The sequence below is a fragment of the Monodelphis domestica genome, chromosome 1, assembly GCF_027887165.1.
Source record: "Monodelphis domestica isolate mMonDom1 chromosome 1, mMonDom1.pri, whole genome shotgun sequence".
In the NCBI taxonomy this organism is placed as follows: domain Eukaryota; kingdom Metazoa; phylum Chordata; class Mammalia; order Didelphimorphia; family Didelphidae; genus Monodelphis; species Monodelphis domestica.
Genome location: NC_077227.1, coordinates 516,331,275 through 516,344,133, shown reverse-complemented (window position 1 = coordinate 516,344,133; position 12,859 = coordinate 516,331,275). Strand labels below are relative to the sequence as shown.

Below are 12,859 nucleotides of genomic sequence, written 5' to 3'. Positions count from 1 at the left end.
TAGAAGGATAAGAAGTGATCAAAATGAATGAGCATGGTTTCCTCTAATCCCATTTCCATTTTTGGTATAAACTAGTTTTCAAACACAGAGAAGATTTAGATATACACAATGTACACATAGTTTTCAGTTAAGCATTTGACAAGGTCTCCCATGCTAATAAAAACCCAAATAGTGTCTGTCACCAGGAGTCAGACACAACTCAAATGACTGAACAACATGAACACTGTAATGGTTTGCCACTTCCTTCTTCAGCTTATTTTTATAAATAAGGAAACTGAGGCCACAGAGTGAAGTGACTTGCCCAGGGTCACATAGTAAGTACTGGATTTGGGCTCAGGTTTTCTCCTGACTTGAGACCTGGTGCTCTATCCCTGGTTCTACTCAACTACCCCACATCTAGTCCTGGAGATGTGATAGTTCTGCTTTTGTCCATCTTGCTCAGACCACATCTGGAACAATGCGTTCAGTTATGGGAACAAAATTTTAGGAAGGGCGGTGACAAACCCTAACATAAGCAGAGAGTGGCAACCATGTCACATAAAACATTTGAAACAATTGGTGATATTGAGCCTGAGAAGAAGAGAGGATTTGTGGAGATTTCATAGCTGTCCTCAAATATATAGACAAGGGCTCCTGTCCTTGTTTTCAGAGGCAGAACCAGAAGCAATGGAAACAAATTGCAAAAAGGTAGATTTTGGCTTTATAGAAGGAAATATTTTCTAAGAATTAGTGCTAACCACTTGTCAAGAATGATTTTTGGGGCAAGAAGGTGGCTCAGTGGATTGAAAAACCAAGCCTAGAGATGGGAGGCCCTGGGCTCAAATCTGACCTCAGACATTTCTTTGTTGTGTAACCCTGGGCAAGTCACTCAACCCTCCTTTGCCTAGTCCTTACTGCTCTTCTGCCTTAAAATCAATACTCAGTATTGACTGGAAGGTAAGGTTTAAAAAAAATAATGATTCTTGTTTAGGTGTGTGTATATATATACATATGTGTGTGTCTACACATATACACACAGAAATAAATACAAATATAACATGTACATAAATATATAGACATACATACATATATATATTTGTGGTTAGTTTTAGGTAGAGGTATAGAAGGGATTTTTGTTTAGGTATAGGTTAGCCTTGAGACCTCCAAGTTCTCTTCTAGCTCTATGATCCTGTGAAACTTGCGGCTAAAGCTTAGGACAACCTCTCTGGATTATATCAGCTAAGATTATTTAAACTTTCTCATATCTAGAGAAGGGTGCACAGAGGTGCACATCAGATGTACCCAAAGAACATGATGAAGTGTGGAAAAATAGTGTTGATAGCTAAATTAGGGAGGGTCTTCAATGTCTCAGGTTAATGCCTTTGTGTTTCATCCTATAGGTAATGAAACTATGGAAGGTTTCTTAATGAGGGAGGAGATGTGCATTAGGAATATTACTTTGATGGCCCTGTTAAAAGATGGAGTGAAGGGGGCAGCTGGGTAGCTCAGTAGATTGAAAGCCAGGCCCAGAGATGGGAGGTCTTGGGTTCAAATTTGACCTCAGACACTTCCCAGCTGTGTGACCCTGGGCAAGTCACTTAATCCCCATTGCCTAGCCCTTACCACTCTTCTGCCTTGGAACCCAAAACACAGTATTGATTCCAAGATGGAAGGTAAGGGTTAAAAAAAAAAAGATGGAGTGAAGAAGGAAGAAACCAGAAACAGGGAGTTTAATGCCCATTACAGTGACTTAGGTGTATGGTAATTCATGCCTGAACTAGGGTTGGAGTAGAATGAGAAGAAAGGACAGATTCCAGACATATTAAGGAAACAGAATTGATTAGATTTGACAACTGATTAGGTGGGAGGGGGGAAGAAAAGTGAAGAGTCAAAAATTACTCTGAGTTTGGGATGCTGGGGTTATCAAAAGAAAAAAAGGGAAGTTAGGAAGGATAGATGTGAGGTTTTACACTAGTTACTTAAATAGAAATGATTGTTGAAACCATAGGAAGAGATGTGAGGGCCTTTCTGCTGATAATCCTGTTACCCCTATCATTCATCTTTGTACCTAATCCTAAAACACTGAGTGTTGCTAGAGGAAGTAATACAAATCATATTGCCTAAGTTCATTAGGGAGTTATGCTGTCAGCTTGTAATACTGGGCCCTTATAGCTGAAAAGCAATCTTTTTATTCATCTCTCATATAATACCAATCACGGTCCTCATAACTATTTTAAACCATTTCTCTGTTCACAATTTCTACTCTAGTATTGTACTGTGACAAGGAAATCACTTTTAAAAGACTGATATATATTAATTTAAGGTCGCCAAGGAATTCAGCTATGTAATTCCTTAATGAAAACTCAAGTCAGCCGTCAGCCTTTTATGGAGTTTTAATTACAAACAGGAGGAAGAAAGGAATTAGAGAGAGAGAGAGAGAGAGAGAGAGAGAGAGAGAGAGAGAGAGAGAGAGAGAGAGAGAAGGGGAGAGAAGGGAATAGGGCTTAAATACCCCTTCTGTTTAGGCTGGGCCAAAAGGCCCAAGCCCTTAGATAGCTGGGGCAATGAAAGGAGATCAGTCCCTATTACTCATGTGACCAAAAATGGAGAAACAGTCTCTGGGTCCCCCACCTTCAGCTTCCTTCAGTGCAAGCTTCTCAGAGCACACCACAACCACTCCGACAAACTCCTCAACCACCTCCAGTCTTCAGACCCCCCTATCCTTAAGGCAACCATCCAAGTTGCCTCCCCTCAGTTCTCACATCTACCAATCACTGTCCATCAATTTCCCTGTGCCAATGGAGGCTCTAGCTTAACCCAGGACCGCCCAGAGGTCTCTGGCTTTGTACATGTCTGTTGAAGGTCATATTTTCAAATAATTAAATCTTTGATCCTTTGCTACAGCCCTTTCTAAATCCTATTAACCTGAGTAGGGTAGAGATTGGAATAATTAAATTTTGATCTAGGCTGCAGCCCTTCCTCAATCCTGTTAGGACTGAATAGGGTGGAGATTGATTCCAAGTATCTCCATTGTATCAATTCTAAAATCAATCATGACTCAAAGAAATTCCTGTTCTATGCTTAAGCATAGGTCAAAGTCCTTTCCATTGTTCAGCAAAAGGTTTCTGTCCCAAAGTAATCTTAAGAAGGTGGGAGGGGGAAACTCTCATGCCAATGGGGTTCACATTCCAATAGCCAAGACCCACTATCAATAGGAAATTTTTCAAGTATGAAATTTCCCAATGGTGAAATTTCCAACATTTATAAGTCTAAGAAATTTTGAGGTTTACAGTACTCTACACTCTTTGTGGATAATTTCATTTCCTACTTCACTGGGAATGATAGTGCTCCCCTTTCATACCTCAAAACCTTTTTGTCTTTATCTATTTTATTCCTCCTTTTCTCTTCTCTGGTTTCAGAAAATAAGGTAGTTTTATTCCTTGTCAAGGTCAAAGCTTCAAGTTGTGCCTTTGATTCCATTCCCCTTTCCTCCACTGATCATTCTCTCATCTTCGATCTCTCCTGAGTTCTTCCACTCTGACTACAAACATGGTTATGTTAAAAAAAAAAGCTTCCTTTGTCCCTACTATTCTCTATTTTATCATTTACTCTTCTTTTTTCCTGCCAAACTTTTAAAAAGAATGGTTTATATTTGCTGCCTCTGCTTCCCCCACCACCCATGCATTCTTAAAAACCCTGTAATTCAATTCTTCTGAAACTGCTCTTTAAGATCTTTTAATTGCCAAATCCAATGGCTTTTTAAAAAAAAACCCTTACCTTTCATCTTAGAATCAATACTATGTATTGGTTACAAAGCATAAAAGTAGTAAGGGGGCTAAAGGCATTGGGAGTAAAGTGACTTGTGCAGGGTCACACACTAGAGAAGTGTCTAAGGCCACATTTGACCCAGGACCAATGGCCTTTTCTAAGTATTATCCTCTATGCCCTTTCCACAGCGTTTGATCCTACTGACAACTACCTCTTTTTTTTATATTCTCTCTTCCAACTTCTATGACTGCTCTTTCTTGGTTATCCCACCTGTCTGTCCATTCCTCTTCCATTTTCTCTGGTTCATCTTCATTCTTCTACCCCCAAAGTACAGATTCTTATCTAAGACTCTGTTCTTGGTCTTTTTATTTTCTCTCTCTTAACAACCTCATCTATTTTCCATGGTTTCAATTATTACCTCTATGCATATGATTGCCCACAAATATAAATATTCAACCCCAAGCTCTCTTCCAAGTTCTAGTGTTACCTATTTATAACTGTCTCATCAATATTCTCAAACACATTAAGTCCAAAACTGAATTCTTTATCTTTCTTCCTAAAAAGTGCCCCCTCCATGCTCTTAGTCACTCAGCTTTGTAAGCTCAGAATCTTTGGCTCTTCTGTCTTTTTAACACTCAGTTTCTACTTCCAATTAGTTGCCCCAGTTTTATTCTATTTCCACAATACTTTCTCATAATGTTTCCTTCTCTTCATTCTCACTGACATCAACAATGATTAGGATACAGACATGGATGGCATGCTTACAAAATTTTCAGAGGACAGAGGTTACTGGGTGGGATTACAGAAAATATCTTGACAGGTTAGAAAATGCATTAGAAACAAATATGATAAAATTTATTAGTGATAAATGCAGTCTCACATTTAAGTATGAGAATACTTCACAGTACAAAATAGGTGAGGCATGGTGAGACAGAAGACTATTTGAAAAAGATCGTGGAGTTTCAGGAGACTCAATATGATTCAAGAATATGACATGGCAGTCAAAAGCACTAATGTGATTTTTGGTTGCATGGAGAGACAGGCTCCAGGATTAGGGAGGTTAACAGTTCTGTTGTACTTTGTTCTAGTCAGACTATATATGGAAAACTATTCAGTTCTAGAGCTTACATTTTACACACTGATAAGCTTAAAAGTGTTCAGAGGTGGGAGACTACAGTATTTGGAATATATCAGGTGCTTATACTGTAAAATCATGGTATGTGGAGTGGCATCTTGGGGGTCTCCTGTCTACTCATTAGAGTGGCTTTGGAGTACAGACCCCTGAGATTCCATACCACACAAATGGGGGTTCATCTGGGATCAGTCGCGTTCCTGCACTGGATACCTTGGGGTGCCCCTCTCCATCACTCTGGATTTGGGAATCTGAACCTGACTCCCTTTTGATTGGTTGACGGCAACAGAGGCCATGGCCTGTCCTTTCCAAACATCTCTCAGGACTAACTGGATCCATATTCAACTGCTGTTCACATGAAACCCTTCTCCATTTTGGCTTTCAAAGTTCTCACTTGAATATTTGCTATCATCACCAAGATCTGCACCTGTGGTGGCTTCACCTGGGCCCATTCCCCAGGCTTCTAGGCCCATTGGGGGGGGGCCTTCTTACTTTGTCACAGCCTAGCCCCTGAGGAGTGAGTTCACGTCTTCCTCCTGTGGAATATGTTCTTGGGGAACAACACATTTCTATTCCTGCTTATGCACATTGCCAGCAGCGAAAGGAAATTCAGAATAAGAGAGAAATCACAAAAGAAGAGAAGAGATATGTCTTGTCTCTGAGAGAAGTCTGTACTTGCTATGGCTGTAATCAGCCCAGCTACTTAAAGGGCCAGTGCCCTGAGACACTGACTTGCTGAAGCCAGAACTGACAAAGGGATCAGTGAAATTTTCTGCTGAGACAAAGCTGGAGGATTTTTGAACACTCTGTGCCCTATCTGTGAAGACACTGATTTTAATAAGATTTATTTACAAGTTTTAGAAGCTGACTGACAAAATTCCCCCTTTCTTGGGAGGGTGAAGAACATGTAAATACAGTAGAAAATCTTGGGAAAACACTGATTTAGTAGCATGCTTTCAAAGTTCATGTTAACTGTTTTCTTTCTGTTTTTGTTGTTTGTGACCCTGCATTATAGTATGTACACACAAAAGGGGGGTTGGGAAAAGAAATCTCTAAGTGATTTTGAGGTAAATCTGTTTCTGTCTCCCATCATTCCGAAAAGTAGAAGAGCTGAAAAGACCAGAAAATGTGTTTGAGAGATTAAAAAAGAAACATGTGAATTTTTGGAACTCTTAAATTTTAAGATTATCTAAGCTGAAAAAAGAAACTTTGTCCTCTACTCTTAATAGAGGACAAAGGCAAAAAGATTTGTTCAACATTTTTTCCTCTGTTCTTTTTTCGACTGGCTACCAATTGGGTAGAGGGAAGATTAGAACAAAAGAAGGGAGATTTTTGATCCCACGATTTGATTGGATTTTTACTTAGGATTAATTTTTAAAGTTGATGTATATGATTTTGGAAAATCACAAATGATTCTGAAATGTATCTATGGAATTATGTGAAATGTCTGTAAAGTGATTCAGTGTTGGAAATTGCCTATCAGTTGTATGAGATTCCAGATAAGTTCAATTCTGTACTTAATGATGAGAGAACTGTTAGTTCTCACTGAGACTTGAAATGAACAATGGTTAGAGATTTGAGTGTTTGTACATACCTAAAATATGTTATTTCAGAATGAGAATTGACTGAATGTAATTAATAGCTAGACTGATGCAGAAGGAGATTTTTACTTTAAAGAAGCAGGTGAGAAGCAAACTCCTGATAAGTGCTGTGCTGGCTGCTTAGTGAAGTAAAATGAGTGTAAAGTGTATAAGAATTTACTACCAGCTTTCTAGAAGATATGATATAATATGGAGAAAATTCTGTATGATTTAAGTTTTGGTTTGACAAATGAGAACATGAAAATGTTATTTTAGTATATGTGCTGTTGAATTAAGAAACAAGTGAAAATGTAACAAACATTGGGAAGAAGCTTTAAATTTGGAAATTTGAAATTAAATATCTGATAAGAATTTGAAATATTGCAAAAGGATTTCTGAATTTGTAAACATTTGTTGTAACCAATTGGGATATATGAATTGTTGCCAAAATATGTTCCTTAGGTAAAAATTATTTTATTACTGGATGTATATATGGATTTAAATTAATCTATTTGCTTGTGTTTGTATAAACACAAATGATTTATGAATTTGAACTATAAGCCAAACTAATGTTAAATGAATTGGATAAGGCAAAATGTAAAGCTATGATATGTAAATTATGAATGTGAATGACACAATTGATAGAAAGAATGACAAATAGGGTTCTTCTGAGCTACTAATAGCAGGTGACAGACTACCTAGTGGAAGTTAAGTTTAGTGACAGTAAAAGCAAGTTGTAGAAAGTGAGAGAGGACTGTGGGATTAGTATATGAAAGACATAAAGTGTAGGAGACAATCAGAATATGGGGCCTCTTTATGAGTCAGAAGATAGACATGTTGTATAAACAATATAAGTAGATATGTGAAGTTGTCAGCAAGAATATATTGAATGTGATTCTGCTTGAAGCAGAGACTTAAGGGGGAAAAAGTGGAAGTTGAGAGATTAAGGAAGTTTAAGCGATTGACTATTTCATCTCCCCCTCTTACCAAGGAGGAGGGACTAGCTATTTCAATTAGATTTATGATAAAGTAAGAAAAAATCTTTTGAAGACCAAGGTAAGGCAAATATAAATAAGGTATAGAATAAGGAGACATGGAATTGGCATTTACTGTTTGAAGAAGTTAAAGGACAAGAACATTTATTTTTAGATAAACTTGAAGTAAGATTTTTAGAAGCCATTAGAATAATCAAGTAGCTGGAAACTTATTTGAAATTTTGGATTTTAAAGAATGAAATTGGAACACTAAGAGAACAGGTTGTTTTTTTTTTATCAACTGTAATGAATAGGATTTTTGCCCTTTAAGACAAAAGGTTTATGGGAATCATACCTGATATTATTGTAGGCTTGGATTTCCATCTCTCTGATGATCTACCACTGAATAGAAGAACAAGAAGACACTCAGAAGATAAGTGAAAGTACTATAACAGTTGGAAAGGCAGTCTGAGGCTCAACTTACCAACCCGGGGTACTAGTGGTCTCTGGGTGAAACATTTTTGTCATGAGCCAGTGACAGCTTTGGCCTGTGCATGAAGTCAGACAGTGTAACCCACTCATTCTGTATCTTTGAAAGAACCATTAGGAGAGTTAAAGATCTTTTTTCCTGCCTTTCTTTTGTGACAAATTCCTACTATCAGCAAATTCAGGATGCAAATTCTAAGATGGAAAGTTTCCATTTTCCAAACAAGCAAGTAGACTAGTAGTAAAAGGTTAGATTTGATTAATAGCTTTAGGCAAGTGAGGTTTTTGATGATCTGTAATTGAGATTCCAAAGAAATAGGTAGAAGTAGTTATGAGAAGCTAAACTTTAGACTAAGGTTTGGGACTAGGAATTTCTATATTTCCTACAGAACCTGAGGTAGAAGTATTTATTTCATAAAATATTTGCTTTGCAAAAGAATTTTTTGCCAGTATGAGGATCTGTAGAGATTCTGCAAGCAATCTTGAGCAGAGGGAGCAAGTTTCCTGAGAAGACCCATCCCTGGCCATCAGAAAATGATTTCTGAAGATGACGATGAAGAATGTCCAACTATACCCAAATGTTATTTGCATATAGAAGAAACCGAAATTTTAGAAGGGCTAGACACCACTCCTTCGGTGAGCTGGTGGAACTCAATGTTCAATGGACATTGGACACAGATAGCTCCAACCATTATTGTTATTGTTTGTGTTCTTTTGCTTATTTCTTGTTTAATTCCCTATTTCATTGTCCTGATTCAGAGAACTATAGAGAATATGCATGTTGTGGTTCAAAAGCTCTATTCCCATCAGGAGGTTCCCCAAATGATGATTTTGAGAAAGCAAAAAATTCCTATCTTGAAAGTCATAGCTGAGCCTAAGGAGGGTGCTGAAATTGATTTCATGCTTCAGCTCTTTGATGAAGAGGTCCCTAAAGATCAGTAGGATTGTGTGGGTTGAAATCATGTATTATTCTCCAGAACATATTAGCTAGTATTAATAATCTTAGACTGGCAACTTCCTATAGAAAATTAGTGGAAATTAGGTGCTCTTGAGAAGAAAGACACCAATATCTCCTAATGAAAAGTAGAGAAATCCCCCTTCTCAAGCAGTTTTTATATCTATATATCTATATATACACACCTCTAATTATCCTAATTAGCATTCTTTTCTAATTTGGTTAAACCACCCCTACCCTTTTCCCCTTTTTCTTATTATGGAATCCTAATAGCTCTGACAGTATTTCAAAAGGTTAAAGAGGTTAGAAGCTAGATGGTGATGGAAAATTACAGCTCCAAAGGTTCGTGAATCTAAAGTTACAGACTTAACTCCCAAATGTTTCAGTATGAAAGACTTTGGTCATGTCTAAACTCTGACTCACTTTAGAAATTGCAAACTTGAGGAATGCTCCCATGGGGAAACTTAAGAGAAGGGTAGGGGAAGATAAAGAAAAATATAACATACACAGATAGTGTGTTCATAGTTGATCATCATACAAAATTACTCTGTGTAGCGTTCTTCTGGTTCTGTTCACTTCACTTTGCAACAATCCTTGAAAGTCTTTCTGAGTTTTTTTTGAAATCATCCTGCTCATCATTACACACAATCATGTACTACAACTTGTTTAGCCATTCTCCAATTGATGGATGACCCCCTCAGCTTCCAATTCTTTGCCAACACAAAAAGCTGTTATAAATATTTTGCTACCAATAGACCCTTCCTTTTTTGTGATCTCTTTGGGTTATAGACTTAGTGGTATTGGTGGTTTAAAGGGTATGCACAATTTCTTAGATCTTTGGGCATGGCTCCAAATTGCTCTCAAGAATGGTAGATCAGTTCAAAATTCCAACACTGCATTAGTGTCATATTTTTCCCACATCCCTTCCAACATTTCATTTTCCATTTCTGTCTTATCAGCCAATCGGACAGAGTAATTTCAATTTGCAGTGTCTTAGAGCATTTTAAAATATTTCTATATGTAGCTTTGATTTCTTTATCTGAAAACTTCCTGTTCATATCCTTTGACAATTAAGGAATGACTTGTATTCTAATAAATTTGACTCAATTCTCTATATATTTGAGAAATGAGGCCTTTTGAGAGATATTTGCCATAAATTTCCCATCCTGTCCAATTTTCTGCTTTCCTTTTAATCTTACGTTTCATTGGTTTGATTTGTGCAAAACCCCTTTAATATAATCAAAACTAACCATTTTGGGGGTAGTTGTGGTTCAGTGGATTGAGAGCCAGGTCCCGAGACAGGAGGTCCTGGGTTCAAATCTGGCCTTAGGTACTTCCTAGCTGTGTGACCCTGGGTTCACTTGACCCCCATTGCTTAGCCCTTGCTACTCTTCTGCCTTAGAACCAATTGGTTCTAAGGTGGAAGGTAAAGGTTTAAAAAAAAATTTAACCATTTTACATCCTGTACTGATTTCTTTCTCTTTTTTTGGTAAAAACTTCTTCCTTTATCCACTGATCTAACAGACAAACTATTCCATAAGGAGCTCACATTTTAAGGGGGAGGGGCAAGTAGAAGATAATCTCAGAAGGAAGCATTTAGCTGTAAGGGTGGGGAAGTGAGAGTGGGAAAGGTCTTTTTCAAAAGGAGAGATTTGAGCTGAGACTTGAAGGATATAAGCCAAACAGGATTTTATATTGGATCCTGGAGACAATAGGGAGTCACTAGAGTTTATTAAGTAGGGGAATGATGTGGTTAGACCTGTGTTTTAGAAAGATCATTTTGATAGCTGTGTGGATGATGGATTGTCATGGGGAGAGACTTGAGGAAGAGAGAGCAGTTAGAAGGCTAATGCACCAGTCCATGGGTGAGGTGATGAGAGCCTGCATTAGGGTGACAGCAGTGTTGGAGAAGAGAGTTGGGTATATGAGAAATGCTGTGAAGGTTAAGAATAACAAATAGTTTGAATATGTCTACTGACCATGAGAACAGATGACAATGAGGTTGTTACCTAGATGCCTGGTAGGATAGTGGCACCGTCAAAAGTAATAAGGAATTTTGGAAGAGGGGAGGATTTGGTAGGAAAGATAATGAATCCTTTTTCAGACATGCTGAAATTGATATGTCTTCAGGATATCCAGTTAGAGATATTTAAATAAGGAAAGGAAATTAGCATTTATTAAGTACCTCCTAGTTCTAGGTAATGATAACTTAACCTTCAGAAAGTGAGAAGTCAATCCTACAGACACTGCCCCCTGGGCAGTGCTGGACAATTTGGAAACTGTGATTGGCCCCTGTGAAAAGGGGAAAGAACAAGAAGTCACCATTAAAAGCAAGCTTTGAACTCCTTTGGGGGAGATTGTCTTTGAGAAGATTGTCTTTTGGAGATAGTCTTAGATAGTCTTTGAGGGAGCTTCACTGGAGACTGTGGCGTGGATCATGGTCTCAGAGCTCGGCTTCTACATGGACTCTGGCTCTTGGACTACTTTGTTGGGTAAGTAAAAGACTGACCCCTTTCCTAGCTTCTGGAGAGACTAGCTTCCATCTTAGAGGAGGTGAGATGGTTACTCACTACCAGCCTTCCTGGTTGACAACTAATTAATCTCTGCCTGGATTAAGCAGACCCAGAGCAAAACATTTAGGTTGATAGGATAGATAACTTCTTTATTCCACTCACATTTCTCTTCTTTATTGTTTCCTCTCTATTTAAATAAATTTCTGACTCAAAATATAATACTGGCAACAACATAATTTCATATAATCATCATCCAACCGTTAATTTTAACCTTCACACAGGAAATTATGCTAAGTACTTTACAAGTATTATCTCATTTGATCCTCACAACAGCCCTGGAAGAGAGGTGATATTATTAATCCCATTTTAGAGTAGAGGAAACTGATATAGAGGTTATGTGACATGCCCAGGGTTACACAGAGAATACATTTCTTAGGCCAAATAAATTAAACTCAGGTCTTCCTGACTCTAAGCCCAGATGCTCTATCTACTGTACTGCCTAACTTTCCAATTGGTGATATAAAACTAGAGTTGGAAAGAGAGCTCATCCCTATATTAGGGTTGGGTATCTAGATCTGGGAATCATCTGCATAGAGATGATAACTGAACTCATGGCAACTGATGAGAATATCAAACAGAAGGTGGTGAGATGAGGGACCAGAACAATGCCTTGCAGTGATGGAGGACCTTTTAGAGACCGAATGCCCAAACTGCACCCTCATACTACATGTGAGCTCCCTCCCCCCATCTGTTGGGAGCCATCAAACCCCCCACTGGCTGACAAAGTCACAGTTTGGGAAATGGGGGCTGCAAGGCAGCCCCTAGAAAATGAGACCCCCACTGCTCCCCTTCTGTGACCTCTCTCTCCTTAACTTCCCTCACTAATGGATGATTATTGTTCTCTCTCCAACACAAAAGAAACGATATAAGAGCAAAGACTTATAGAATAAATATATATCCCACTTTAAGCCCCTTAGATTATTACCCTAAAAGATTACATTCACAGCATTATAACCTAAAGATCATTACCCGTTACTCCCCTCCTTTCCCTCTCCACAGTTACATTCACTCCCATTACAAGCCAGGCAAGCCAAGATCATCAATCACCTTCAATACACACTCCACTACAGACAGAAACCAGGCAACATTGCCAGGTGCTTTAAAATAACACAAGAAAAATAGAACTTGTAAATTGAGGAAAACTGTGGAAGAGGCATGAAGGAAGAGAGAACTTCAGGCATGCAAGACAGAAAGATGGGGGCATCATCTGTCAATCAAGGTGAACATTCCAAACAGAATGTTCCCAGGAAAGGCAGTTGGAGCCTGGCCAGGAGATGAACTGGGAGACTGGCTTGGTTTTCTGACCAAGGGAGAGACTGGCTTTTTCCTGACCTAGGCAGAGAGAGACCTTTGTGGCTTCTGACAGAACCTGGACTTGAATTACTCAAGCAAAGATTATCTGGCTGGTTAAA

At 38.3% G+C, this 12,859-nt stretch overlaps 1 protein-coding gene and 1 long non-coding RNA gene across 8 annotated transcripts in view; one reads left to right on the top strand and one right to left on the bottom strand.

The window, feature by feature from the left end:
- Positions 1-12,859, bottom strand: part of MAPRE3 (microtubule associated protein RP/EB family member 3) — an 86,126-nt gene that overhangs the window by 40,617 nt on the left and 32,650 nt on the right. The window lies entirely within an intron of this gene.
- Positions 1-12,859, top strand: part of LOC107649960 (uncharacterized) — a 62,015-nt gene that overhangs the window by 20,857 nt on the left and 28,299 nt on the right. Inside the window, exon 1 of one of the 3 annotated variants that reach the window (XR_008915462.1) lies at positions 9-11,366. The exons of the other annotated variants lie outside the window; for them this stretch is intronic. This is a non-coding gene — a long non-coding RNA (uncharacterized LOC107649960). Of the gene's footprint in view, positions 1-8; positions 11,367-12,859 lie in introns of those variants that run through there. 3 annotated transcript variants of the gene reach the window in all.